Here is a 25,553-nt window from a genome sequence, read left to right on the forward strand (position 1 = left end):
CAAAAATTGTGCATACATTACATCATTTAATCTTTATATCACACTCATTAGGACCCAGGTGCAGTGGGTCATGCCTATAATCAAAATGATCTGGGAGGCTGAGGCAAGAGGACAACTTGAGACCAGGAATTTGAGACCAGCCTGGGCAACATAGCAATACCCTCATCTGTAATATATACATATATATACATATATATATATAAACTTAGCTGGGCATGGTGGTACATGCCTGTACTCCCAGCAACTCAGCAGGCTGAGATGGGAGGATTGCTTGAGCCCAAGAGTTGGAGATAGAAGTAAGCTATGATCAGGCCTTTGCCCTCGAGCCTGGTGACAGAGCAAGATCATATTTTATATATATATATATATATATATATATATATATGTATGTATGAAGATGCCTGCTAGCTACTCCCACAGAGAAGAAACAAATGTGAGTAAACACTGGCTCTTCAAGTGGATATTCTAAGAGAACACATTGTGATTCACTAAAGAAGCAATGGGACCCACAGAGAACAAAGAAGAACAAAGTGAATGATTACAGCCACTGGGGATCCACAATGTCCCCACAAACCCTTTGCAATCCTGGGCACAGGAGAACTCCCCCGACCCATCCGGGCCTGCAGACCAACAAGAAGAACCATCTGGAGTCCATGCAGAGACATCTCTCAAGCCCACATGGAACACCACAAGCACTGGATCCCAGAGCAGTCTGACCCCAGCTGTCAATGTGCTGCCAACAAGGGAAGACAGGCAAGACAGGCTCTTTTGCAAGCCCCTAGGATAGCTGCTACAGCCACAGTACTGAGGAGCAGACCAACTGCAGACCCCACCTCTGCTGCTCCTCCCCAGGCAGGGACCACCAGTTGAGGCTCCCAGCACAGCTGCCCCTGCTTGGATACTGCAGAAAGTTGCAGCTCTGGGGTCCTGTGGGATGGAACTCCAAGAGATATAACTGAAAAACCCTCTGCCCTCGCCCCTGTTGCCCTCAGGTTGAGGTGGAGACAAAGAGGCTGAATGCTTTCACACATCTCCAACAAGGACACCGCTGCCCAGATATGAAGAACTGGGCAGACTGCACACCCCACAACTCCCTGCCTTTGCTTGCCACTTCTGGTACCCAGTGCAAGCACCCTGCCTCCACATGAGCATTTCAGCTGCAGTCTAGAGTCCTGAAATCCCTACCCCCACAGGCCTTCCCTCAGGTTCTTACCACCCAAGCATTCTGCCTGCCCCTGCCTGAGAGTTCATCCAGTGACCCAGGGGCCAGCCTGCCCCTCTCTATCGCAGTCAGCACCTGAATCCTGGGCTAGCCTGATCTGGCTCCAGACCCTTCAGGACTCATACATGCAGTCCAGCAGACCATCTAGGGGCCTGGAAACTGAGGAACTACCTACCCCATTCAAATTCTGCTGGCACCTGACCACTTCTCACACAAGCCCAAATGCATAGCCCCCGCCTTTACACAAAGAAGCAGTGCTATCATATCAGAGAACAGCCCTGCCATAAAGCTATTTGTATTAGGCTGAGTGATGAAGTTGCCCCAAACCACTTTAATGGAGAATCACAAAAGAGGCATTTTCTGAGGCTGTCAGACACATTGATCTAGACACAGACTACAGTGTGTGTCTGAATGAGGAGTCATCAGCCCTGGAACAGGGGCATGATAGGAAAATAGACCATGTTCCTACCTATCAAAGATGGGGAGCCAGTGCAGATCCCTCATCCCCTTGCCCCGCCCCAGAGATCTCAGTGCATTTCACCAGGAACTCCTCCCAGCCACCCTTGACAGGGCTGGTGCCCGCACTCACCATGGGGGTATTCGTGGGCAAGCCAAAGGCTCCAACTCTGCCTAGCTTTGTCTCTCCACCCCCACAGAGCAAGAAGCACAGGGCACCAAGCACTCTACTGTCCAGCCCATCACCTAAAACAACAGAGAGCACCTCACAGCAAACAGACCATGTACATACCCATCTGTTTGTGCAGCAACTGGCTCATACCTGTCAGCACCATCTACTGGCCTGTAAGTTGAATCACACGGCCCAATATAAAACTGCCCACAAAAATGCACAGGGTTATAGAAGCAAAGCCAAAAGATGTTACCCAACACACTCTACAGTACCATCCTCTAGGAAAGGGGAGAAATGGAAATATATATAGGGAAAGAAAAAAAAATTCTACCAGCATGAAAATAAATACAAAAATTAGTAGCACCAAACTCTCCAGATGAGAAGGAACCAGTGTAAGGATTCTGGCACCGTGAAAAATCTGAACATTGTGACACCACCAAAGGATCACATTAGCTGTTCAGCAATGTTCCCTGACCAAAAGGGAAATTCAGAAATAATAAATAATTCAAACCATGGAGCAAGGATGCTCAACAAAAGCCAAGACAAAGTTGAAAATCAACACAAAGAAACTTCTACAGAAATCCAGGAAATGAAGAAAGAGATAAACATCTTAAAAAGAAATCAGTCAGAGCTTCTGGAATCACCTAAGGAATTTTAAAATACAACTGAAAGCTTTATCAATAGACTAGCCCAAGCAGAAGAAAGACTGTCAGAGCTTGAAGACTATTCTTTTGAACTAATCCGGTCAGACAAAAATAAAGAAAAAAATAATTTTTAAAAAAGAACAGTCTTCAGACACGACCGGAAGAAAGGAAGGTGCTATGTAATCAGTAAGGAGCAGAGGCATTTGGAACTGCTAAAATGCCAGATTACCTTGGTGCCCATCAGCGGAAGACCAAAGATGATGAGAAGGATGACAAGCCCATCCAAGTTCTGGATGAGGCGGATATTGCCTTGCTGAAAACTTATGGTCAGAGCACTTACTTTAGGCAGATCAAGCAAGTCGAAGATGGCGTTCAGCAACTTCTCAAGAAAATTAATGAGCTCACTGGTATTAAAGAATCTGACACTGGCCTGGCTCCACCAGCACTCTGGGATTTGGCTGCAGATAAGCAGACACTCCAGAGGAAACAGCCTTTACAGGTTGCCAGGTGTACAAAGATAATCAATGCTGATTCAGAGGACCCAAAATACATTGTCAACGTAAAGCAGTTTGCCAAGTTTGTGATGGACTTTAGTGATCAGGTGGCACCCACTGACATTGAAGAAGGGATGAGAGTAGGTGTGGACAGAAATAAATATCAAATTCACATTCCATTGCCTCCTAAGACTCACCCAACAGTTACCATGATGCAGGTGGAGGAAAAACCTGTCACATACAGTGATGTTGGTGACTGTAAGGAGCAGATTGAGAAATTGCGAGAAGTAGTTGAAACCCCATTACTTCATCCAGAGAGGTTTGTGAATCTTGGCATTGAGCCTCCCAAGGGCATGCTGCTCTTTAATCCACCCAGTACAGGAAGACACTCTGTGTGTGGGCAGTTGCTAATCAGACTGATGCGTGCTTCATTCGAGTTATTGGATCTGAGCTGTACAGAAATATGTCAGTGAGAGGGCTCAAATGGTTCATGAGCTCTTTGAAATGACCAGAACAAAAAAAGCCTGCCTTATCTTCTTTGATGAAATTGATGCTATTGGAGGGGCTCGGTTTGATGATGGTGCTAGAGGTGACAATGAAGTGCAGAGAACGATGTTGGAACTGATCAATCAGCTTGATGGTTTTGATCCTCGAGGCAATATTAAAGTGCTGATGGCCACTAACTGACCTGATAATTTGGATCCAGCACTGATGAGGCCAGGGAGATTAGATAGAAAAATTGAATTTAGCTTGCCTGATCTAGAGGGTCGGACCCACATCTTTAAGATTCACGCACATTCAATGAGTGTTGAAAGATATATCAGATTTGAATTGTTAGCACGACTGTGTCCAAATGGCACTGCTGCTGAGATTAGAAGTGTCTGCACAGAAGCTGGTATGTTTGCCATCAGAGCACGGCGAAAAATTGCTACTGAGAAGGATTTCTTGGAAGCTGTAAGTAAGGTCATTAAGTCTTATGCCAAATTCAGTGCTACTCCTCACTACATGACATACAACTGAACTTTGAAGGCTTTCAATTTAAAACTTTTAATTGGAAATCCTAACCTTATATAGACTTGTTAATAACCACTTCACAAAAAAAAATGGCTTCAAAATTGAAAAAAAGAACAGTCTTCAAGAAGTATGGGATTATGTAAAGTGATTTTAAGAAGTATGGAATTATGTAATGGTATTGTGCAAATCTATGAATTATTGGCATTCCTGAGAAAGGAGAAAACAAACAACCTAGAAAACATATTTGAGGGAATAATTCAAGAAAATTCCCTAATCTTGCTACAGAGGTAGACATCCAGACATAAGAAATCAAGAGAGCACCTGCAAGATACTATACAAAATTAACATCACCTTTCTCAAAGAGCTTAAAACAGAGCTACCATTTGAACCATGATCTATATACCCAAAGGAATATAGATTATTATACCAAAAAGATACATGCACTTATATGCTCATTGCCACACTATTTACAATAGCAAAGTCATGGAATTAACATAGGTGTCCATCAATGGTGGATTGGATAAAGAAAATGTGGTACATATACACCATGGAATACTATGCAACTATAAAAAAGAACAAAATCATGTTCTTGACAGCAACAAGGATGCAGTTAGAAGCTATCATCCTAAGCAAATTAATGCAAGAGCAGAAAACCAAATACTGCATGTTCTCACTTATAAGTGGGAGCTTAACATTAGGTACACATGGGAATGATAGACACTTAGGACTACTAGAAGGGGAAGGGAGGTAGTGGGGGCAAGGCCTGAAAAACTACCTACTGGGTACTATGCTCACTACCTGGGTGACAAGACAAATTGTACTCCAAATCTCAGCATTACACTATATACCGATGAAATAAACCTGCACATGTACCCTCTGAATTGGAAATAAAAGCATATCTAATATATATGTGTCATCATCTTTTTACAGAAATTTAGTTTTATGGATTAAGTAACTATATGACTCAGCCAGTATCCATTATTTGTATAATTCAAACTCAAGTCTTCTGGGCTTCTCCTTATTCTGAAAAATTCAAATTTCTGTCAAGAACCCCTTAGGGTAGAGAGGAGAGAGGACACATGGAATGGGTTAGCATATGAAATTCTTTCATGAGGTCTTCTAATCTACCATGTGTTGATTAACTACATGATATATTTCAAACATATATACACCAAGACCTTGGAATGTTCATAAGTGCTGTTGGGACTAATGAAATCTAGATGGCTGTAAGTGTTACTGAACTCATAGCATCTTATTATTCCATATGTTTTTCCATCAGGGGATACCAAAAGTGTAATATTATCACACAGATAGATGAATATTTTTGCCATTAGGGGTCATTCTCAAGAACCACCACTGTTCACCATACAGCTTCCTGAATCTACTCTTTAACATGTAACGCAAGCTGAGCACCACAGAATTAAATTATTGCACCATGTGGCCACTTACATGACAAATGAAAGCCATCATACTTGACTTTAGGCTCAAGAGAGAAATATTTCACCTGAGCATGGTGACCATTTTGCAAATTATGACCTAAGAAATATGAGGGACTTGATTTTAAAAGTCATATTCTTAGGCATCGCCTCAGATCTATTAAGTCAAACTCTGTGGAGATGGGGCCCACAAAATCATATTTTTTTAAACTCCCTAGGAAATTCTGTTACCCATAAAGTCTGAGAATCACCAGTGAAAATGGATACCATGAATAAGTACTGACTATATAATACTGCATTTAAATAAGATTCAAGGATTAGCATAAATGTACATAGGATGTAAGGCCTTGAACATAGTGGTTCTTGTCCCTGAAGAAAAGAGACTATGAACTGCTAACATGTTATTAGCCAAGCGGGACTTTTTTCCCTATACTGAGATGTGAGGATGTTCTTCCAGACCAAATTTAAGATTTTTTATAAATCCTCTCTCTCTCCTACTTCATATAGCATAGCACAAACATCATTCATTAATATTGATATAGCCTCTGTCCTTATTGTTACTGTTTGCTGCATTTCATTTCATTTGTTTTCACATTCAGATATTCATTCGTTGACATATGTTGAAAATTGAATATGAGAGTTTATCCTGGTGAGTCTGTGAAGATAACTGTTGCCATGAAAACCAAATTGTCCTTAGAAGCTGATAAGAAAATGGAAACCTCAATGTGATGAACAGTGTGGAACCTTGAATTCTCACCATCCAGGATCAGCAAGAAGCTTCCACCTTTAAGGTCAACTTCAAGTGATTGGTAGTGGCCTCCTAGGCACTGTGTGGAGAAAGATTCTGAGTCCACACCTAAGCCTAGACCAAGAGAATAGAGTAGTGGAATTGATCATGGGCAAGGTAGGCATTTGCTATTCTTCCTCTTAGAAGTTCAATATTTGCAGTGGAAATATGTTCCAGATTACATAGAATGCAAAGTCAGAATTCCAGAAATTTCTCTTTCATATCTGACATTTAATGTAAGAGAAGCAGGATCCAAAAAGGACAAATTTCCAAAGCTACATAACTACTTGACAATGAATACCAATGCTAGAACCATTTCACACCCATAAAATGTCTCACAATGTGACAAATTCCCTTTAACCTTAGCCATATCTGTTACATAGCTTCTAGAAAGAAAGTTGAGAAAATTTCCACCATGCCAAATCAGCAGGCAGTTCTCCTGAACAGTATGTCATGATGCCGTATCCCTCTATCAAGTTGACCCCCAAACCATCAAAAAATAATCTGTAATAGTCCAACCCCAAAGGAACCAAACCAGATAATGACTGAGTTTTCTCTCTTAAGCAGAAATGCATTTCCAGAAAAGGTGGGGAGAAGGGGGTGGTTATCTGGGATAAAGTCAGCTCTGTGAAACAGGACAGACTGAGTGAATGCCACATGTTGTGATGTGCTTTCTTCCCTGGAACCTACCGAGTTGAGGGCTGGAGTATAGGCCTACAGGAGGGTGGTTATAGATTCTCCTTCCCAAATGCACTTTGAAATGCATCTTCATTGAGCCAGTAATTAAAGAAATGCATTTTTCCTGATGATGGACTTCCGCAGAGAGAGATGCTCACAGCTTTATAGATCTCTCACATCTCTAACAGTTAGATACCATTCCTGTACTCCAGACAACTGAGACTAAAAGGAAAATTAGCATCATAAGCATTTCAGCACCTTCCTTCTCTTAGAACCACTAGATAGTGCCCTTTCATTTCTCTGCTCTTTCCTTCTAATGGTTTTAAATGGATTTCTTAAAAAACAAATCCTGTACAGAATGTTCCTCCAATCTGTAGAGATAAACACAATTGGTGCCCATAAAGAAACTGATGCTCCATACAAGCAGCTTAATCAGAATCATCCTAGAGTGTAGGCATTGTCTACACATGATTACAGAAAGAAAGGGAATGAAAGCAGAGTACAAAGACTGAGGCAAGCTGGAGGTGGTCCCTGCAGCAGTATCCTGTGATGCTTGGCAACAGGAAATGAGATTAAAGAAATGTATCTCATTCCCCAAATATGAGGCTTTTCCAATTTACTACATCTTCTCTATACCTGGCCAGGTATGATTAACTACAAGGATAAGGGGTGAGAGGAAAGGAGCAAGAAGCTGCAACTAGATCTTCTGCTAGGTTTACAGGTGGGCTCTACTGGCAGCACAGATGCTAGTTTATTCGGGGACCTTGTGCAAATTAGAAAAAGGTAACCCTTGCTCAAAACACTTTACTGCCATCTGCTGGAATGTTGTCAAAATAACTATTCACATCTACAGTCACTACAAGAAAATATCCCCTGGAGGAGTGCCCTGTCGCTTACAACCCAAACAATTGTAAATTGAGGTTGCCTTGGGAGGAAATCTAGTCTGGCAGGTGAAACAGGAAATCCCAAGACTGTACAAGCATGGTTTTGGGCCAGTCTATATCAGGAGACCACAACATGTAAATCAAGATAAGGCATAAGCCATGATGAAGCACTCCAGGGGGAGCCCAGGCTCAGGAAGCCAGTGGAGTCATTGCCTCTGCAGTGAGGCTGATCATACAACCAGTTGCTGATGGAGGCAGAAGAAACTCAGCAAGTCCGAGACAGGCCCTAGCACCAACCAGACTGAGGGAGTAGGGCAGACTCCAGTGCACAGATTCAGACACAGATCTTCAGAAAATGAACGTAATTGCAAGGAAATAAGTAATTGCAACACAGGCTGTATAAGCACCCCACCATAGAAGTTAGCACAGAGGGCTGTAGGAGCACATAACAGGTGCACTTAACCCCATCTTGGAGTACCTGAAAAGGGTTCCAGAAGAAGCAGTAACTAAGGTAAAACCTAGATAGAACACAGTTCCTGCCCTCAAGGAGTTTAGAGAATAGGTCTGACCTATCTAATACAGTAGCCAATAGCCACATGTAGCTATTGAGCCCTTGAAATGTGGCCGGTGCAATGGAGGAACTACAATTTTAATTTTATTTAATTTTCATTTTAAAACTGAAGCAATGCAAAATATTTTTTCCATTAAACACAACTTTATTGTTTGGTAGGATTACGTTTCACTCTAACCATTGCATTGGATAAGATATTACTGTTGTATTGTAATGTACATGTATTTTTCTCCTTTTAGAAAAATTACATGTCACCCTCATTATATTTCTATTAGATAGTACTGCTTTAGACCAAAGAGATAGTCATACAGTCTGAAAAGTAAAGTATTCATTATAATGCTGGGATAGAAATAGGCTCACCTAGTACTCACTGTTATCTGGAAATATTAAACAAAATGCTCAGAAGATCCTAGATGGCAGAGAAAAGAACCCATATTAAAAGCAAATGGATGTAAGCTGAATTTATGAATAAATGGGTGGCACATACTTAAGCAGAGAATGTAGAGGAGCACCTCATAATCTGACAGAGACTTGTCCTTACCCTGGGCTAGAGTCTGTGGCTGTTACAGATGTGGAAATATGATGTTCACTTCTATTACATCAGTCAGTGTGCATTAGGCTACAAATAACAAAAAGTCTAACAGCCAGTAGCTTCAACTTTAAAAGACATCCATGGTTTACTGTTTAAAAACCCAGAGGTAAAAAAATCTATGGGTGGTTCAGCAGCTGAAATGTGTCTTCAAAAATTCAGTAACTACTATCCTTTTCTCCGCCTTCCGAAGGATTCAGTGTTTTATCACAGACTTGTCACTTGAAGGTCCCAAGGCAAGAAGCAATATGGGTGGGAACAGCCAAGTTAGAGAATTTTTCCTTTAGGACATTGACATTCCAGTTCTATCCCTAGCTTCCAAGGAGGCAGAGATAGCAATTATCTGGCAAAGGAGAGCCAGAAAGCCATAATATGTTTACACGAATCCTAAGTGTTCCATTGAAACTGGACATATTGCTGCCAGGAATTATACTGTGGTCCTATTAGCAAGGACTAAAGGAAGGTAATGCATAATGTCTGCAGCATTCACTAATTGTTTCATGATATTTAAATCTCCTATATTCTGATTCTTAGCAGGTAGTTGGCTAAAAGACACTTTTAAATGAGAAAACATAAATTTTTTATTATCATATATAAAGGAGGAGAGCTACAAAAACTCTAGCCAAATCAAAGCTGTAGTAATCCAATGGCAACTTGCCTGTGATTCTCTTATTCTCATTCAGGAAAAGTGGTGTTATCTCAGTCCATTATCTTCACTGAGAAGAACAAGTATGGGATTCACAATGACTGAACTGAAAAACTTGTTTTTACTGAGAAAAAAATGAATTGTTTCTAGTATTCTTATAAAGGGATGAGAAACCCGTAAATTGCTCAGCATTATTGAACCAAGAACAAGTTATTTTTCAAATTTTTCCAAGTAACAAGGGTTGTAAATGGAATGCTGTACTCAGTGATTTTAAGACACATTTCTTAAAAAAAAATATTAGGAGCTATAAACTGAAAACTGAAGAGTGGGAAGCAATAATAAATATCAATAATCTTGGCCACTGAGGAAAAGGAATCTCCATGTGATAATCACATGGAAATTCAAATGTGTCTTCATGATATACTTCATAGTATTCTTGTAAACCACTTCCATGGAATGCCTTGCCACCAGGAGAGGCCACACAGATCACCCTCTGCAAGGGCATGTCACTGCAAAGAAAGGAGTGACACAGACATAAATCAAATGAAACTGAATTATGTTTAATAATTAGAAGTACATGTGGGCCTTTCATTTCTAAAGGTATTTATTCCATTTCTATTTGTTTCCAGAAGCTAAAGTGGGTCCTGGCAATACAAAAGAAAAGAGCACTAGGTCCTACCCACAATCTGTTCATAGCCTAATGGGAGAGACACATGGGAAAACAAATGCCATTAGAATAACGAGTCTTTTAGTAATAAAGACAAGAGGCTATAAAAATGTCTTGTAGAGGAGGTGATATTTTACTTGAGTTTTTTAAATGAATAAACATTTTCCAGGGAGACAATGAGCTAAAGGAGAGTTCTGGATGAGAACCCAAAGGCAGCCATTTGATAAGCAGAATGGTGGTTGGAGAACTAAGCAAATTGTTCCACAATGCGTGTAATAAAGAGGATTCGATGGCTCTGAAAGAACAGAAAGAAAAAGGCAGAGACAACATGCAAAGGGCCTTGTACTGCACTACAGTGAAGTAGTAAGTACAGAGTTTTGCAATTGAAAAGACCTAAAATCGTGTCCCAGCCCCTTCACTACAAGCCATGTGATTTTTAATAAGACGTTTCCATTTTCTGAGGCTCAATTCTTCTCTTCATCTATAAAATGTGGGTAATAAATACTTCCCAGGGCTCTTGTGTGGATGAAATAAGATAATGATTATAAAAGTACTTGGTAAACTGCAAAGCAGTATATTGGCATCCATTATGCTTATCAATATACATGCATTGTGGTTAAGTGGGATATAAAATCAGGGCAACCTGTATTCACATTACCATCCAGGAACAATTGTACTACTGTTTCCCAGTGAATTAGTGGAGGCAAAACGGGCTGCAAACTAGCTTAAGTTGTGAGAACTCATCTAACAGCGAAAATAACGCTAATTAACTGTATCGTGACTCTAGTGGCAGAGAGCCACTAAAGACTACTTCTGAAAGTGCTGAAAACTTAGTAGATGGGCCTATTGATGTAAGTCAGTGGTGGTTTTATAGATACCTTTCATGGAGCTGTTTCATTTCTATCTGAACCTGTTAGCTGCTGAGCATACCCCAGTCCTTTCCCATGGAAAAATAAGGCAGCTGTGTTACTAGGAGCAATGGTCAAATGTACTGATTACAGCTTCACCACCACTACCAGCATCCCAATGGTGCCTGTGGAACCTTGTTACCACGGCAACCATTTACAAACCCTTCAAAAGGTCTTTCTAAGGAGTTCTGCTGGAGTATAAGCTATAACCAAAGCCAGGGCTGGCTCAAATAAGTAAATCTGAGCTCTAGCTTCAGCTATGTCCCTAATATTTCTAAGGTTTGAGAAATGATCTCAACTTATTAGGCTTTGATTGCTCCTTATCCAGAGAAAGGTTAGTCTTCACTTTTATAAGGCTCTGTGAGCACCGTCCTTCAAATGGATAATTATTGAGAGCCCACACTATAACGGGTACTTTACAAATAAGGTTCTCTACCAGGAGCCTTCATGGCTATACGTTTTTATCCAGCATTTGTAATGGTTTCCTTCAGTCTCATTTCTCTTTTCTGAGCCATCCAAGTGACCTTCTCCACCAAAGGTGAGCCTTTTTAGAAAGATGCAGTTGCTCTTTCAAAAACTTGCATCTTTATAAATAAATGGCAAAGCCTTTGTAATATTTCTTAAAGAGTGAATCGGGCTGTCAAAGTTGTCTTACAGGCTTTCCAAGGAGCTCTGGTGCAGGAGTTCATGAGTCCAAGGTCCCAGGGGAGCAATGTGCTGATATGCATAAGGATCTCAACATCATTTATTATTGTACTTAAAGTAAAAGGAAAGATGAACTTTTCATGGGAAGATCTAAGTTTAAAGCTCTATTTAATTCATTCTGTGTAACCTTGGATAAGTCACTTGATTTCTCATCCACTGTGATCGAATCTAAAAATATTAAGACTATCTCTCAAGATTGTTGTTAGACTCAAATAAGATACAGTATATGTGAAAATTATTTAAGAGCATATGTTGTTACTTTCTCATATACCAACCTGTCCTCTATACTAACTAATTCTAAAATGGTACATGACAAATATTGAGCTAAGGTGTAAGGACTGGTCAGACAGCCAGAACCAGATGAGGAAACACAATAAGAATGACTACTCTGAAAAAAATAGATGACTTATGACTAGTATTTAGGGAGGAAGAGACTTCTGTCTTCAAACTCTTGAAAGATTATCATATGAAAGCAGGAAGAGATTTGTGAAGGAAGCCGTGAAGAGACTGAGAAGTCCAGAATGTAGAATTAGCTGATCCAAAAAAAACACAGTATAGACATGCAGCTAATAGACTTTCAAATCAGAACTTGAGTCGATCCCAGTTCTGCCACTCTTTCTGGATGACCTTGGGAAGTTTACTTAACTTCTCTAAACTTCAATTCTTTCATCCTTATAATGGAATTAATAATACTAACAACCTCATAAGGTTGTTGTGAGGATTAAATAAGATTAGTGATATAAGAGTCTTAAGAGAGCCAATGGCTCATGGAAATGTTTCTATAAATATTGACTACTTTTATTAAATGATGAGAGGTTGAGTAGGAAGAAAAGGAAGATAGTCTAATGGGTGGAAGTTTCTGGGAGACAGATTCAATTCCATAGGAGGGAAGCATTTCCATGCATAAATGCCATTTGACAACGGAGAAGGTATGCTGTCCTTGTTCCTCTTTCTGAGTAGTATCCCTGGATGCTGCCTTAAGCCAATGGTCTTTACCTACAAAGCTTGGTCTAGGTGTCAAACAGTACCCTTCCCTTATTTGAGAGCTGAAATATTTGAAGCTGAGGGAGCAACTAAGGGGGCAGTAGTGCCTTGGGAATTAACTAATTCAAAATCCCAGAAGACCATGCTAATACATTACCAAACCTATGGGAGCTGGGCAAAGAGAGAGGATCCTGGAGGGAGGCCAACAAGAAAAAGGGAGTCAGGTAGAACCTGGAGTTACTACTCACCAAGAAAGAAGCAGCTGCTGGGGTGGGTGTGTGTGTGTGTGTGTGTGTGCACAAGGCTATCCAGTGGGGATTGTTGGAGCACGGGCAGGGGCAGATGCCCTCTTAAGGTGCTAAGTTTTCAGTCACTAAAGCTTTTCTTACAGAAGCAGGGAGCCCTCTAAAAGGAGACCACAGATGGTGTTCCACCTGTGGCAGAAAACTTGGTCTGCATGTATGACTTCTATATATACATTTCCAAATCTAACAGTTATACTTTTCAATGGGTTATAAGGCCCCATATAAGGTGCCTATATAGCCACCTTCTTTCCTCCACCCCTTTCCATACATTTAGTCAACACATATTTATTGAGTACCTACTATGTAGCAGACATGGGGTGCTAGTTACTGAGGAAACATGGTTTCTGTCATCAGGAAGCTTATAGCCTAACCACTGTTATCCAGTAGCTATATAATGTGAGCCATGTATATAATTTAACATTTTCTGGAAGCCACAGTAAGAAAAAAAAACAAATAAACCATGAACTTAGCCTTAACACTATATTTTATTTAAGTATATCCAAAATATTACCTCAACGTGTAATTAACATTTTAAAAATTATTAATGAACTATTTTGCATTTTTTGTATTAAGTCTTTGAAAATCCAGTGTGTTTTTTACACTTACAGCACATCTCGATCTGGACTAGCCATGTTTCAAGTGTTCAATGGACGTATGTGCCTGTTGCTCCCATATTGAACAGTGCAAATTTAGCAAAGAGTTCTTTTAGAAAATAGTAACTATGTAGACTGAGAGCAGAGATAAGCCCTGTTTTGTGGGTTAGCAACGGTGTACTGGTAGTTGTTTAAAAACTGGCTTCAGGGAGTAGATAATTTGTAATATCTGCTGATTTCCATAATGCCTTAACCTAAATATCAGGCCAAATAGGAATGACACCTTCTTCTGAGATCATAAAATTGTTCTTCAAGTGCTGAAGAAACAAACTTCTCTCCCTAGAAAGTGGACACAAAACTAAGTCAGGGACATCAGAGAGAATGTGGCCTGGTTTCATAGTCAGGTGATCTAAACTCCAATCCTAAAAGTTTAATTATCTTCAGGAAATAAATCCTCACACTTTAGCTCATCTGTGCAATGGGGATTACAGCAATTGTTATGAAGCCACAAAGGGATAAAATGCATGAAGGAGTCATGCAAGGACCCCTACAAGTGCAAATTTTTATTATTGACTTTTGCAAACTTCCGTCAGTGAGGTTTTTGAAGTACTTATCTTCTAATTGACCAATGGAGATTATATCTATTTATGGTATATAACATCATGTTTTGATTAATGTATATATTTTGAACTGGCTAAATCAAGCATTAGCTTGATTATACTGAGCTAATTGATTATGTTGTAATATGTTAACTATAACATGTATTACATACTTATTTTGTGATGAAAACAATATTTACTGTGTTCGAAATTTTTAAGTGCACAATACAGGTTATTAACTACAATCACATTTATTGTACAGTTGTACAATAGACCTCTTAAACTTATTTCTCTTGTCTTTTGGCCAATATCTCCATAACTCCACCCCTAAGAATTATTATTAATTATTCTAGCTTGCCCACTTAGGATCTACTATTACTATGGGAAGGCAGGTGGCCACTTAAAGGCCCCAAGGAAGCTCCAAACTGTCATGTTCCTAGGAAATATTAGGAGCAATTTCCAGGACTAAGGTTGCCCAGCCCCCTCCCAACATGTTCCTGCTGTCCAGGAAAAGTAGCTTCCTAGAGAGATAATTAAGACATGGTGGCAATTTCTGCATGTCTCTGTGGCTCTTATTATTAATGAAAAGGGGTAGGGAGGAGCATGATTTACTCATGGTTCTGTAATATTATCACAAAGTAATACAGCTTCTCAAATAAATATTGTCAACTAATTGCCATCAATCCTCAAAAGGCCAGCTGTGATGCTGTGATTAATGGGCATTTCCATCAAAGCTTCTCACACAGCAGAACTAGAACAGATGGCTACAGGTGATCAGTGGAACTAGGTGATATAGGGGCAAATATTAATAACTATGACTATTTATCAAGTGTTTCCTGGGGCTGGCTTCAGCCACAAAGGCAGGTGCTGAATATGCTGAGCTGCCCTTTTAAGCACTAAGAATTATGATGATGCTCAAGGTTTGAGCCTGGTAAAAGCCCCCCAGCCAGTATCTCCTCATCTATTAAACAGAGCAGGCTCATAACCCACACTCCAGAGTTTAGTTTTAGAAGGTTTTGCTTTTCTTTGTCATGATATATGAATCCGGGTAACTGTTACTGATCTTTTGACGTGGACATGGGAGACACAGTCAATCATCAAGACATCTGGTAAAATGTCCAGAGCAGAAAGTCACATGGTGCCAGAATCTCCCAAGGAGAGAAAGAAGGATTAGAGTTGCCAAATGAAATACAGGACGCCCATGCAACATTTCAGAAATATTTACCTTAACAGATTATTTGTTGTTTCCCTGAAATGTAAATCTCATTTGGTGTCCTGTATTTTTATCTGCTGCACCTGTCAACCCTAAGATGGGTACCTCCCAGGTTAAAGGTACAGCAGCTAGCTAATTTGTCCCACCTCAACTAGTAATATCCTCCTCACATTCTTTGTACTAGGAAAATGAATTGCTTGTGACAAATATTAATTAAAAGCCAAAATTTTACATTTTAAAGTACACTTGAGGTATCCATCCCATTTTCTGTCCTTCCTTTGAATTCACAAAAATAAAGCCCTCCCTCATTATTATAGGTTAAAATGGTCTTTGTCTTCTTTCGAGTTATTTTAAGGTCTCATTATGGGCCATATTCTCTATTAAACGTTTCAAATATAGCAATTAGTGCTCACAACCAGCCTACAAAGAAGATATTTTAAAAAAAGAAGAAGAAGAAGAAGAGAAATGTCAAGGTTAACAAACCTAGGAAAGTCCAAAACACTGCCACAGCCAAGAGGACCCTAAAGAGACATCACAACTAAATGTGATGCGGCATCTTGGATAGGCTCCTAAAGAAGAAAAGGGACATTAGGGGAAAACTAAAGAAATAAAATTAACTATGGACTTTACTTAATAATAATGTGTCAATATTGATTCATTAATTATGACAAATGTACCATCCTAATGTAAGATATTGATAAAAGAGAAAATGGTATGAGGTATGTGGGAACTTTATACTACCTCCTCGACTTTTCTGAAAATCTAAAACTGTTCTCAAAAATAAAGTCTATTGTATTTAAAACTGAGAAAATCTATAAAACCATGGTTTTCAGACATTAAAAAATAGAAAAGGTTTCTTAATCCCTATTTTATAAACAAATAAATTCCATAGAACTTAAGCACCTTTCCCAGATTGCACAGGTAAATCAATGGCAGAGATAAGATTCAAATCCAGGTAGACTCCAGAACCCATGGTGAGATGCATCTCGTGTAAAATCATTCCAGGGTGCACTGTTTGGGAGCCTTCCTGATAGGGAATTATAAGGATCTATTGGAATTAGAAACTCTGTCAACTTCTTTGTAAGGTGGGTTGTTTTCCAAATAAACAGATCCGCTTGATTTTTAAAATTAATTGCCAACTGGGGCTTTATTAATAGAGCAGCAGGGGTCTAAGAATAGTCCCAAATTGCGTTCACCTTGGGATTTAGGCTGTCAGGACAAGTCTGAAGAATACTAGGGCCCAGGGGAAAAGGCGGGCCGGGTGTGATTCAAGGACAGGGGCCCAGGCTTAGAGGGGTGGGTGGAAGGACCCTGAGAAGAGGATGCGATTCTCTCTCAGATTTTTCCCTAACCTCTGAAGACTGGAGTCTAAATGATGGAGAAAGAGAGCTGCAATAAACAAGTTAGTAAATATAGCTTTGTTTGTTTATAATCTCCCTGGGCCATCAAGGGGACATTAGCAGCAGCAGGTTCTGTGGTGACATTACAGGACACACAAGGTCAGTGCCAGCAGCCTTTGGACAGGCATAGCAGCCTTCTACAGCAACCACTCCATCAGGCAGTGGCAGGGCAGGGCTGGAAGAAATCTCCACAGCAGATCAGAGCATGAGAGGAAAAAGGCTAAAAGCAGGCTTGGCAGGGGAGTGGAGAGCACGTTTGAGATCTGCTGCAGGGACTTTCAGGACCCTTTGGAGGAAACCAATTTCCCACTAGGCAAGTGGGGGCAGAGATAAGAACAAACTGATTTCTGGCTATTTTTATAAAATATTCTTAGCCCCTGGCTGACTTTCTCTGGAATAATTAGGGTACATGAAAAACAATGGGAACCTCACTCTTTTTACATAGCTTTCAAATTCAAAAATAGTCTCTTAATTCTAAGATAATGAATAAGAAAACATAAGGAATAATTACTGCAAATTGTCTCAAAATGTACATTCTAGAACGTCTATCAACATGTAATAAACCTATGTTCTATAGCTACTTTTAAGTTTTTCTTATGTCACTAAAAGTCTTAATTTCACAGCATGTCTAATGTAAGGTTTCCCCAAAGAGAATGTATTTTTTAACCCTGCTAAGCAATTTATAACCCTTTACAGGAGTCAGATATTCAAAATGCTTTTATACATATCTACTATTTTTTTCTCATTTTCTTCGAAAATCATGAATGCAGTTATTACCAGGAATTTTTCCCCTTGTACTGTTTTGATGCCTTGCAGATTACCAAAAGCCTACAGGATCACTTTCTCACTTGAATTCATTTAAATTCTATGGTATGTGCAGGGTAGCATGAGTTGGTAGTAGTGGTAAGGCATCATCTATTGAGTCTTCATTAAGAATCAGGCACTGTAAAAGTGATTAATTATAATGGTTAATAATTGTTGAGGGTTTATTACATGCCAGGCACTATTATAAGCCCTTCCTATGAATTAATTTAATCCAATAAGCTTTTGGTTCAGACCACAAAGCCAGACATAGCCGCTGCTGTGTCCTGTTTATTGGGGTCAAGAGCCTCTTAAAGATGGGTAATTTTCCCAAGAAATGGCTGGATCTAGCCATGTGCTTCCACATCTCACTGTAGCCTCTGTGGCACCCATCCCTTGACCTGGTACTGCCAGACAGATCCTGGCTGGGAGCTGATGCAGGACCAGATGGCCCATGTTCTATAGAATCAATGTTCTATAGCTAATCAATGGCTATTGATTAACTTATATGCAATAAGAGGCATGATGGAGTCGAGTCTAGCCCTCTATGTTTCTTGGGTGGCCAAAGCATTTCTTAATCCAGGGAGGTATTAAAAAGAGAACATCTTCAGCTGTACAGGGTCTAATCCTCTGAGGCACAGGCCAAGAGATAGGAATAGATCCACGGTCTTGGCATTCGTCTCATCAGGATTCTCCAAAGGGGTAATTCACACATGGGATTCCAAAGCCAAACAGAAGTGGTAACTTAGCTAGCCAGGATGCAAGGGATGAGTTGTAAACCAGGGACTGAAGGTCTGGGGCTGGGAACCAAAAAAGCGGATTATATTAATCATGTTTTTTTTATTTTCTCTATTTTTATGAGGCTTTGACATCGTGTGGATCTGGGAGGGACTGCCCCTCCCAGAGTTAGCTAATTCTTAAAGATATCAAACTTTCTGAGAGCATGCCCTTGATATGCAAACCAACCAGTTCTCCCCCTTTTAGGCTACCACAGTCTATACTATTTTAGTCTAGAATAGTCTAGTATACACTATACTACTTGCCTACCCTAGTTATCACAGGGCCAGTTATCAGCCAAGTAGGAGGAGTCCCTGTGTTCCAGAGCTTGCTAAAATTATTCAAACAGCTAATCCTAAAATGATCCTCATGACCCTGCCTTACCCATTCCTTCCCATGAAAACCACAATAAACACTGTCACCCATGCTTTCCCCTGACACACTCTGCCTCCTGATTCACCCTGGTACTTCTCCATGGGGTGTGGATAATGATCCCAAAAGACACAATCCTGAACGCCATAATCTGAATGTTGAAATCCCAAAAGACCAAAATCCCTAAAGTCTAAATCCCTACAGTCTAAAATTCCTAATGTCTAATTGAATCTCAAAGCACAATGACCGATTTAGAATTATATACAGTCAAGGCTTCTGAAAGTGAATTCAAGCTGTTACCAATAATAATTGTTTTTTTTCCATTCAGCCCAATGCATTTGACAGAAAATTCAGATGAGTGAATTGGCCATGTGATACGGCAAAGATGAAAACTTCAGTTTAAAAATGCATCATGTGTCTGCATTGGTATTCCTTCCAGCTGACGAAATTCCTTGAGCTTTTATGAGTTAAAGCCATATTTGCCTGAAGAAGCCTAATGAAGTTACAGACTGGTTAAAAAATAATTATATGCACAGAAGAATAAGAAGACATGCAACAGTGTTGCTGTTCCATCGCCAATATTGTTTCTCCCAAATTTTTGGTCTGCATATGAGTGCATGGGAAATGAATTTCCACATGTTCAAAGCAACATGGAAGATGGCACAGAAGATGAGAAATTTTAATAGAAAATGCTCATGTTGGGGTACAGCAAATCATAGAAGAATTTTAAAAAGAGCAGCACCAGAGTGAGCATATTCTCCAAGGTGGGTCGTGCCCTAAAAGAAAAAATGCAGCCATGCCTCACTGTGGAAGACTTCAAAATATAGTCAATGATGGTGAAAATCAGTCAGCTCTTAGGGACTATCTCCATGCAATTGCCCATAAACTATTTCCACAATATACTTTTCCATATGTCAAATTTTCTTTTTCATTTCTTGGGGGGTTTTCTGGGGTTATTTTTTCCTTTTTTAGTTTTTTTCCACTATCTTAAATTGTCAGCATTATGTTTTACAATTTGCTATGCTACATATCTCATATTTGCATCATTTCCAATATTGGAGATATAAATTGCTTAGAGACTTTTAGAGAGTTCCAATTCATTTTATGTATTTTTTGCAGAGTTGACTCTATGTAAAGTGTATTATCAAAATGTTGACGTTGTGTGTAAGCATTGTGCATGTATATAACAACATTGAAACTTCCTCAGTAAATTAAGAGATGTCCATTTTGTACATCTGCATTTGTGAAAGATAAACTCTCTCAAGATCTCGATTATTTGAGAGACTGCATATGCAGTGGTGACCCATGGCAGGTTTTGACCAAATATCAAAAGACTTAGGTTATTTGTCACGGTGTTTCAGATGACAGATGTTATAAAGCTGGTCACACAATTACCAACCACAGTAATATACATTTGTACATTTCCATTTTATATATATATATTTTTATTATACTTTAACTTCTAGGGTACGTGTGCACAACGTGCAGGTTTGTTACATATGTATACATGTGCCATGTTGGTGTGCTGCACCCATTAACTCGTCATTCACATTAGGTATATCTCCTAATGCTATCCCTCTCCCTCCCCCCACCCTACTACTATACTTTCAGGGATCATTTCTATAGTTTGTTACATTTCCATTTTTGACCTATTTCTTTATAAATATAGTTTGTCTGCTTGTAATTGTTATACCTGCATGACTCTTTACCATACCTGTTTTATGCTTGCAAAAATATGTTATTGTGTATTTTGCTGTGTAAAGTGGCCTATAAAGTGTTCTGTCACGTTTTTATATATTTCTCAAATAAATCTTTTAAAAACAAATAAATATCTTTTAAACAATGTCCTTTAGTGGCCAAGTGTGGTGACTCACACTTGTAATCCCAGCACGTTGAGAGGCTGAGGAGGAAGGATCAGTTGAGACCAAGAGTTTGAGACCAGCCTGGGCAACATAGCAAGATCTTGTCTCTACAAAAAATTAATATAAAGAAAAAAGAAAAACAGTAGTGTTGTTTGTTATTTTTCCAGAATTGTATTTTCAGGATCTTTCAGGATTATGATCAGCTCCCAGTTTGGAGAACTCAGTTGAGAAACCCTGCTCTCCACACATGGAACTTCACAAAGAATTGGCATTCAGCAAACACTTACTGACTTGGCAAAGGGAAGTGTCTCTAATGCTCCAGTACAAAGGTTTCTTAGTTTGCATTCCCTCCGAAGCAAACCCTGAATCTGCTGCAAGTGGAACTGAATGCAAGTAGTTATTCGTGAGATAAAGAAAATACCAATAGGAGAGAAGTGGAGTGAGAGAGAAAACGAAGACAGCATTTTAAGGGTACATTAACAACCCAGCCACCACGGTAGGTAACTGGGGCTCAGTCTCACTGAAAAAACTTTGGAGGCCATGTGCCTCAAAGTTATCCTCCCAGAGGGGTGAGGGAGCTGGAGTACATACCGACCAGCTCCCGTCATTCATTGGCAAGGACTTCTCTCAGGGGATGTCAACTCTCTAGCACTTCTATCTTGCCCAGTGCAGGGCAAAGCAGACTCTAGTGACTAGATAAGGCCCTCAGGCAAAGAAATGCAAGTGCGGTCAGTTGGATGGGTGTCCAGTGGGATATGGGTGTGGTATGTGGAACATCTACTACAGAAGAGATCATTGGCAGTTTCTGAAAATTCCAACAAAGATCTCCTAGACCTCATTCTCCAAAACCAAGAAAGGAGAAATGTCCATTGATTCCTTTATTAAATATACACATACTGCCTGTTTTGGGATATAAACATGTGCCAACTGTACAATCTAGTAGAGACAAAAAAAAAAAAACAGAGACAAGATAATAAAATGGAAGAACTGTGGGGAGGGTAATGTAGCTGTTCACAGGGTTAAAATGCATGATTACTTTGATAGAGCCTCATGTCCAGAGAGGCTTGCTCTATACTTTTCATGTCATTTTAAGGGGAAATCATAATAAGGTCTGACTTCATGATCAAATCCCAACATTCAGACAACGTTACATCAACATCCTTTAATGGGTAAGTTTGCCTGTCTATTTCGTGCTGCCATAACTCTACTTTTGTCCGTGGAACAATGACAATGACCACATATCACAAAGAGAAGCCCTTGGTTGTATCAAACACAGAAGAATTCTAGGGATGAAATGGAGTACCTCAAGGCATGCCCCAAACAGGATTTATCTGGCTGACTCCTCCCTCTTCTACATTGGAGGAGGAAGCACATGGAATTCTAAAATCATATTGACTTGGCTAAAGACCCCATTCATCCTTTTGCTAGCAGCAGGACTGAATCATACAAAGTCCTTGAGCTTCAGAATTCTCAGGTGTAAAGTGGGAATAAAAATATCTTCTTTACAGGCTTATTGTGAGTATGAAATGAGACATGGGTACAAACAAGCTTCACTAAGTGTAAAATGCTACATGAGTGTTAGTAGTTGTCTTATGCTTCACGGACCATGACGACCTTGGTCACTAGTCCAATAAGAATAAAATGATCATTCACAAAGGATAAGAAGAAAGGGGTTTCGTTTCAACTCTACTTCTAGGGAAGGGAAAACAAACCTGTCCTGAGCTTCCAATATTTTTATTATACTTGAAAAAGCAAAAGGTATACTTGAAAGCACACCCCTCCCATTTCAGAGTGAATCATGTTGCTAATCACCAATAGTAAAATCAAGCTCAAAAGGAGGAATGCTCAGTTTATTTTTTCAGCATTTGAAAGATGAAGCACTTAATTACACATTCTGTAATTAGTTTGTAATTCCCACAAAAGGTGTAAGAGGAATGTTAATGGTGGCTGCATGCCCTGTGAAGAGGGAGCAACATATCTGGCATTCAAGCACCATCCCATAAAAGGGGTTCACTAAGTACACTGGGGCCATCACCAGCTTTGTTCAACTACAAAGAAATCCTAAAGGCAGCTCCCATCAGCACAGTGACAATGAAGGAGAAAGGCAAAATTCTTTATATATGAAGGTCTGCCAAGGCCATCACCTAGAGAGTTAACTACTTAATTACTTCAGTTTTGTGGGACTGTTGGTCATCTCCTGAGAAAGAGATCAGGGAGTAGAGTTGAGATGACATTTTGTGTTGGATGTTCCCAAAAGTCATAGGGCTTGATTGCCTCTTTTGTATTGTTCATTTCTGCTACTGTTATACATTCCTCCCAGAACTGGTTCCCTTGGGTAGCAAGCAATTACCAAAAGCATTTCAAATGCAAAGGACTACAGAGTGTGTTCAAGGTAATCAGGACCAAGAAGCCTGCTCTCCAGGCCTAAGACCAAGCAATGGGGATGTAATCACTGAGCTGCCACCAATTCACTCAGCAGGTGCCTGGACAGATATGCCCCTTAAGAAGAGGAGTTGATTTTCTGTGCAAACTACAAAGTGTGACTTACATTCCAATTTGATGGGCTCTGCCTGCTCATAGAAGCAGAGGGCAATTGGGTAGACTGCTTGCAAAAGTGGCCCCAATTATTCACTTCCCTGCCTGCAGACCTGCTTGTAATGTGATTTTGAAATTTTTCCCATCAAAAGTCTATTTTCTAATCCCTTGAGTCTGACCTGGCCTCATGACTTATTTTGGCCAAGAGAATGTGGCAGAAATGACGTTGTGCCAGTTCCAAGCCTACGCCTGAAGAGACCTTGCATTCCTTTTCTTGGAACCCTGTCCAGCCACTATATCAACATGAACAAGCCCAGGCTAGCCTGCTGGCTAATGAGAGACACATGGCCCAGTCACCCCTATAGCCTCAACCAGCAGCCAGACTAGCTCCAGAAGTAGCGCTTCCTACCTGACCCACAGCTGACCACAGATCCAACATGAGCCCAGTGCTACCCAACTAACCCATACAATTGTGAGTTAAACCAATGGTGGTAGTTTTCAACCTCTAAATTTCAGGGTGGCTTATCATGTAGAAAAAGCTCCATAGAGAGACATATCCCATAGCCTATTCTGGTGGCAAATGTCAGGCCCAATGATGCCAGAGAAACAAAGTGTTTGGCTTCTCAGGGACAAGATTCCACACCAGAACTGTCTGTGCAGTCCCACCCCCTATAACAAGGCTTGGTCTGCCCACTTGGGCAACTGCAAACACCAGCCTCTGGGTGTTGCTCTGCATCTCTGCAAATAACCTCAACTCCAGCTTTAACCCACCATTCCTTGTGCTCAATTTCTATTTGTTTGGCCTAGTTTTGCCCCCTACCTTGGTTCCCACCATCTACCTGCCCACATTTATCTTGAACATCTGTCTGAACTCAGCACAATTCTCCCACTCCTTCCTCAGCTCCTCTTCATGCTCCTGCTTTCTGACTTCTGTCCATACCACTGGATAAGAACTGCTCACCCTAAGGTCACTAATGGCCTCCTAAGTCCAATGTTCAATGGCCCCATCTCCATTTCCTCTTATTCAACATCACTGCAGTATTTGACACAGTCTTCTGTGACCTGCTTTTAAGAGAGTGTACTTATGAAAGTTTTCCAGGAACCTCATTTGAAAGAATCCTTTCATTCTAGTAAGTCTCAAGGCTTGAACATGATCATAGTGAGGGACTTGCATAGTCAGAAGCATTTTCAAATGACAGAAGTATTTCCAATGTTAATGAGAAAGATGGCTGCAACATTTAAAAAGTGGGATAGATATACTGAGTATGATTCTTCATGTTCTTAGCTTGTTGCAAGCCAAGTCTATTTTTAAGGGCCTTATTTTATCTAAAAAGATAGAAGGTGAACTCATTGGACAGGAGTCAAGAATTCAGAACTAGTCCCAGTTCTGTCATTTATCAGCAGTCCATCTTTGTAAGCCACTTAACATCTCTGAACCACAATCTATCATCTGTGAAGTAGAAACAATTGCCAGACTGTAACCTACTTGAGGGTAGGGATTCTTTGTATACTTTTTTTTTTTTTTTTTTTGAGACAGAGTTTCGTTCTTGTTGCCTAGGCTGGAGTCCAATGGTGCAATCTCTGCTCACTGCAACCTCTGCCTCCCAGGTTCAAGTGACTCTTCTGCCTCAACTTCCCGAGTAGCTGGGATTATAGGCATCCGCCACCACACCCAGCTAATTTTTGTATTTTCAGTAGAGATGGGGTTTCGCCACGTTGGCCAGGCTGGTCTCGAACTCCTGGCCTCAAGTGATCCACCTGCCTCAGCCTCCCAAAGTGCTGGGATTACAAGTGTGAGCCACCGCAACCGTCCCTGTATAGTTTTTACCCACACAGCATAGCCACATTGCCTACAACACAGTGGGTGTTCAATAAATGCCTAAATGTTTGTTGGCTGAATTTAAAATAATTAAAGACCTGCAGTTTATATGCATAAAATCATAAACTCTAATGGGATCACTACCACATTGCCAAATCCACCAGAATATAAGTCCCCCATGATGATTTTATCTTTCCACAGAATTCTTCTTGAAGGCCATTTAAACACATTTTCCTCTGAATGAGGTTGGCAGCAATGGAACAGAAGATAAGCTAAATCACTGGTCCTCAAACTTTTGTGTCTCAGAATTACCAGAAAAACTTGTTTGAACAAAGCCCAGATTTTTGGGTCCCACTCTCAGAATCCAATTTGGAAGGACTGAATTGAAGCCCAGGAGTCTTTTGTAAAAAGTCAGTCTCT

The 25,553-nt window shown here is 40.2% G+C and overlaps 1 protein-coding gene and 1 pseudogene across 3 annotated transcripts in view; one reads left to right on the forward strand and one right to left on the reverse strand.

The window, feature by feature from the left end:
* Positions 1–25,553, reverse strand: part of CPNE4 (copine 4) — a 752,097-nt gene that overhangs the window by 639,214 nt on the left and 87,330 nt on the right. The gene's annotated exons all lie outside the window — the stretch shown is intronic.
* Positions 2,697–4,008, forward strand: LOC470926 (26S proteasome regulatory subunit 7-like; annotated as a pseudogene).

This window comes from Pan troglodytes, chromosome 2 (genome assembly GCF_028858775.2).
Source record: "Pan troglodytes isolate AG18354 chromosome 2, NHGRI_mPanTro3-v2.0_pri, whole genome shotgun sequence".
In the NCBI taxonomy this organism is placed as follows: Eukaryota; Metazoa; Chordata; class Mammalia; order Primates; family Hominidae; genus Pan; species Pan troglodytes.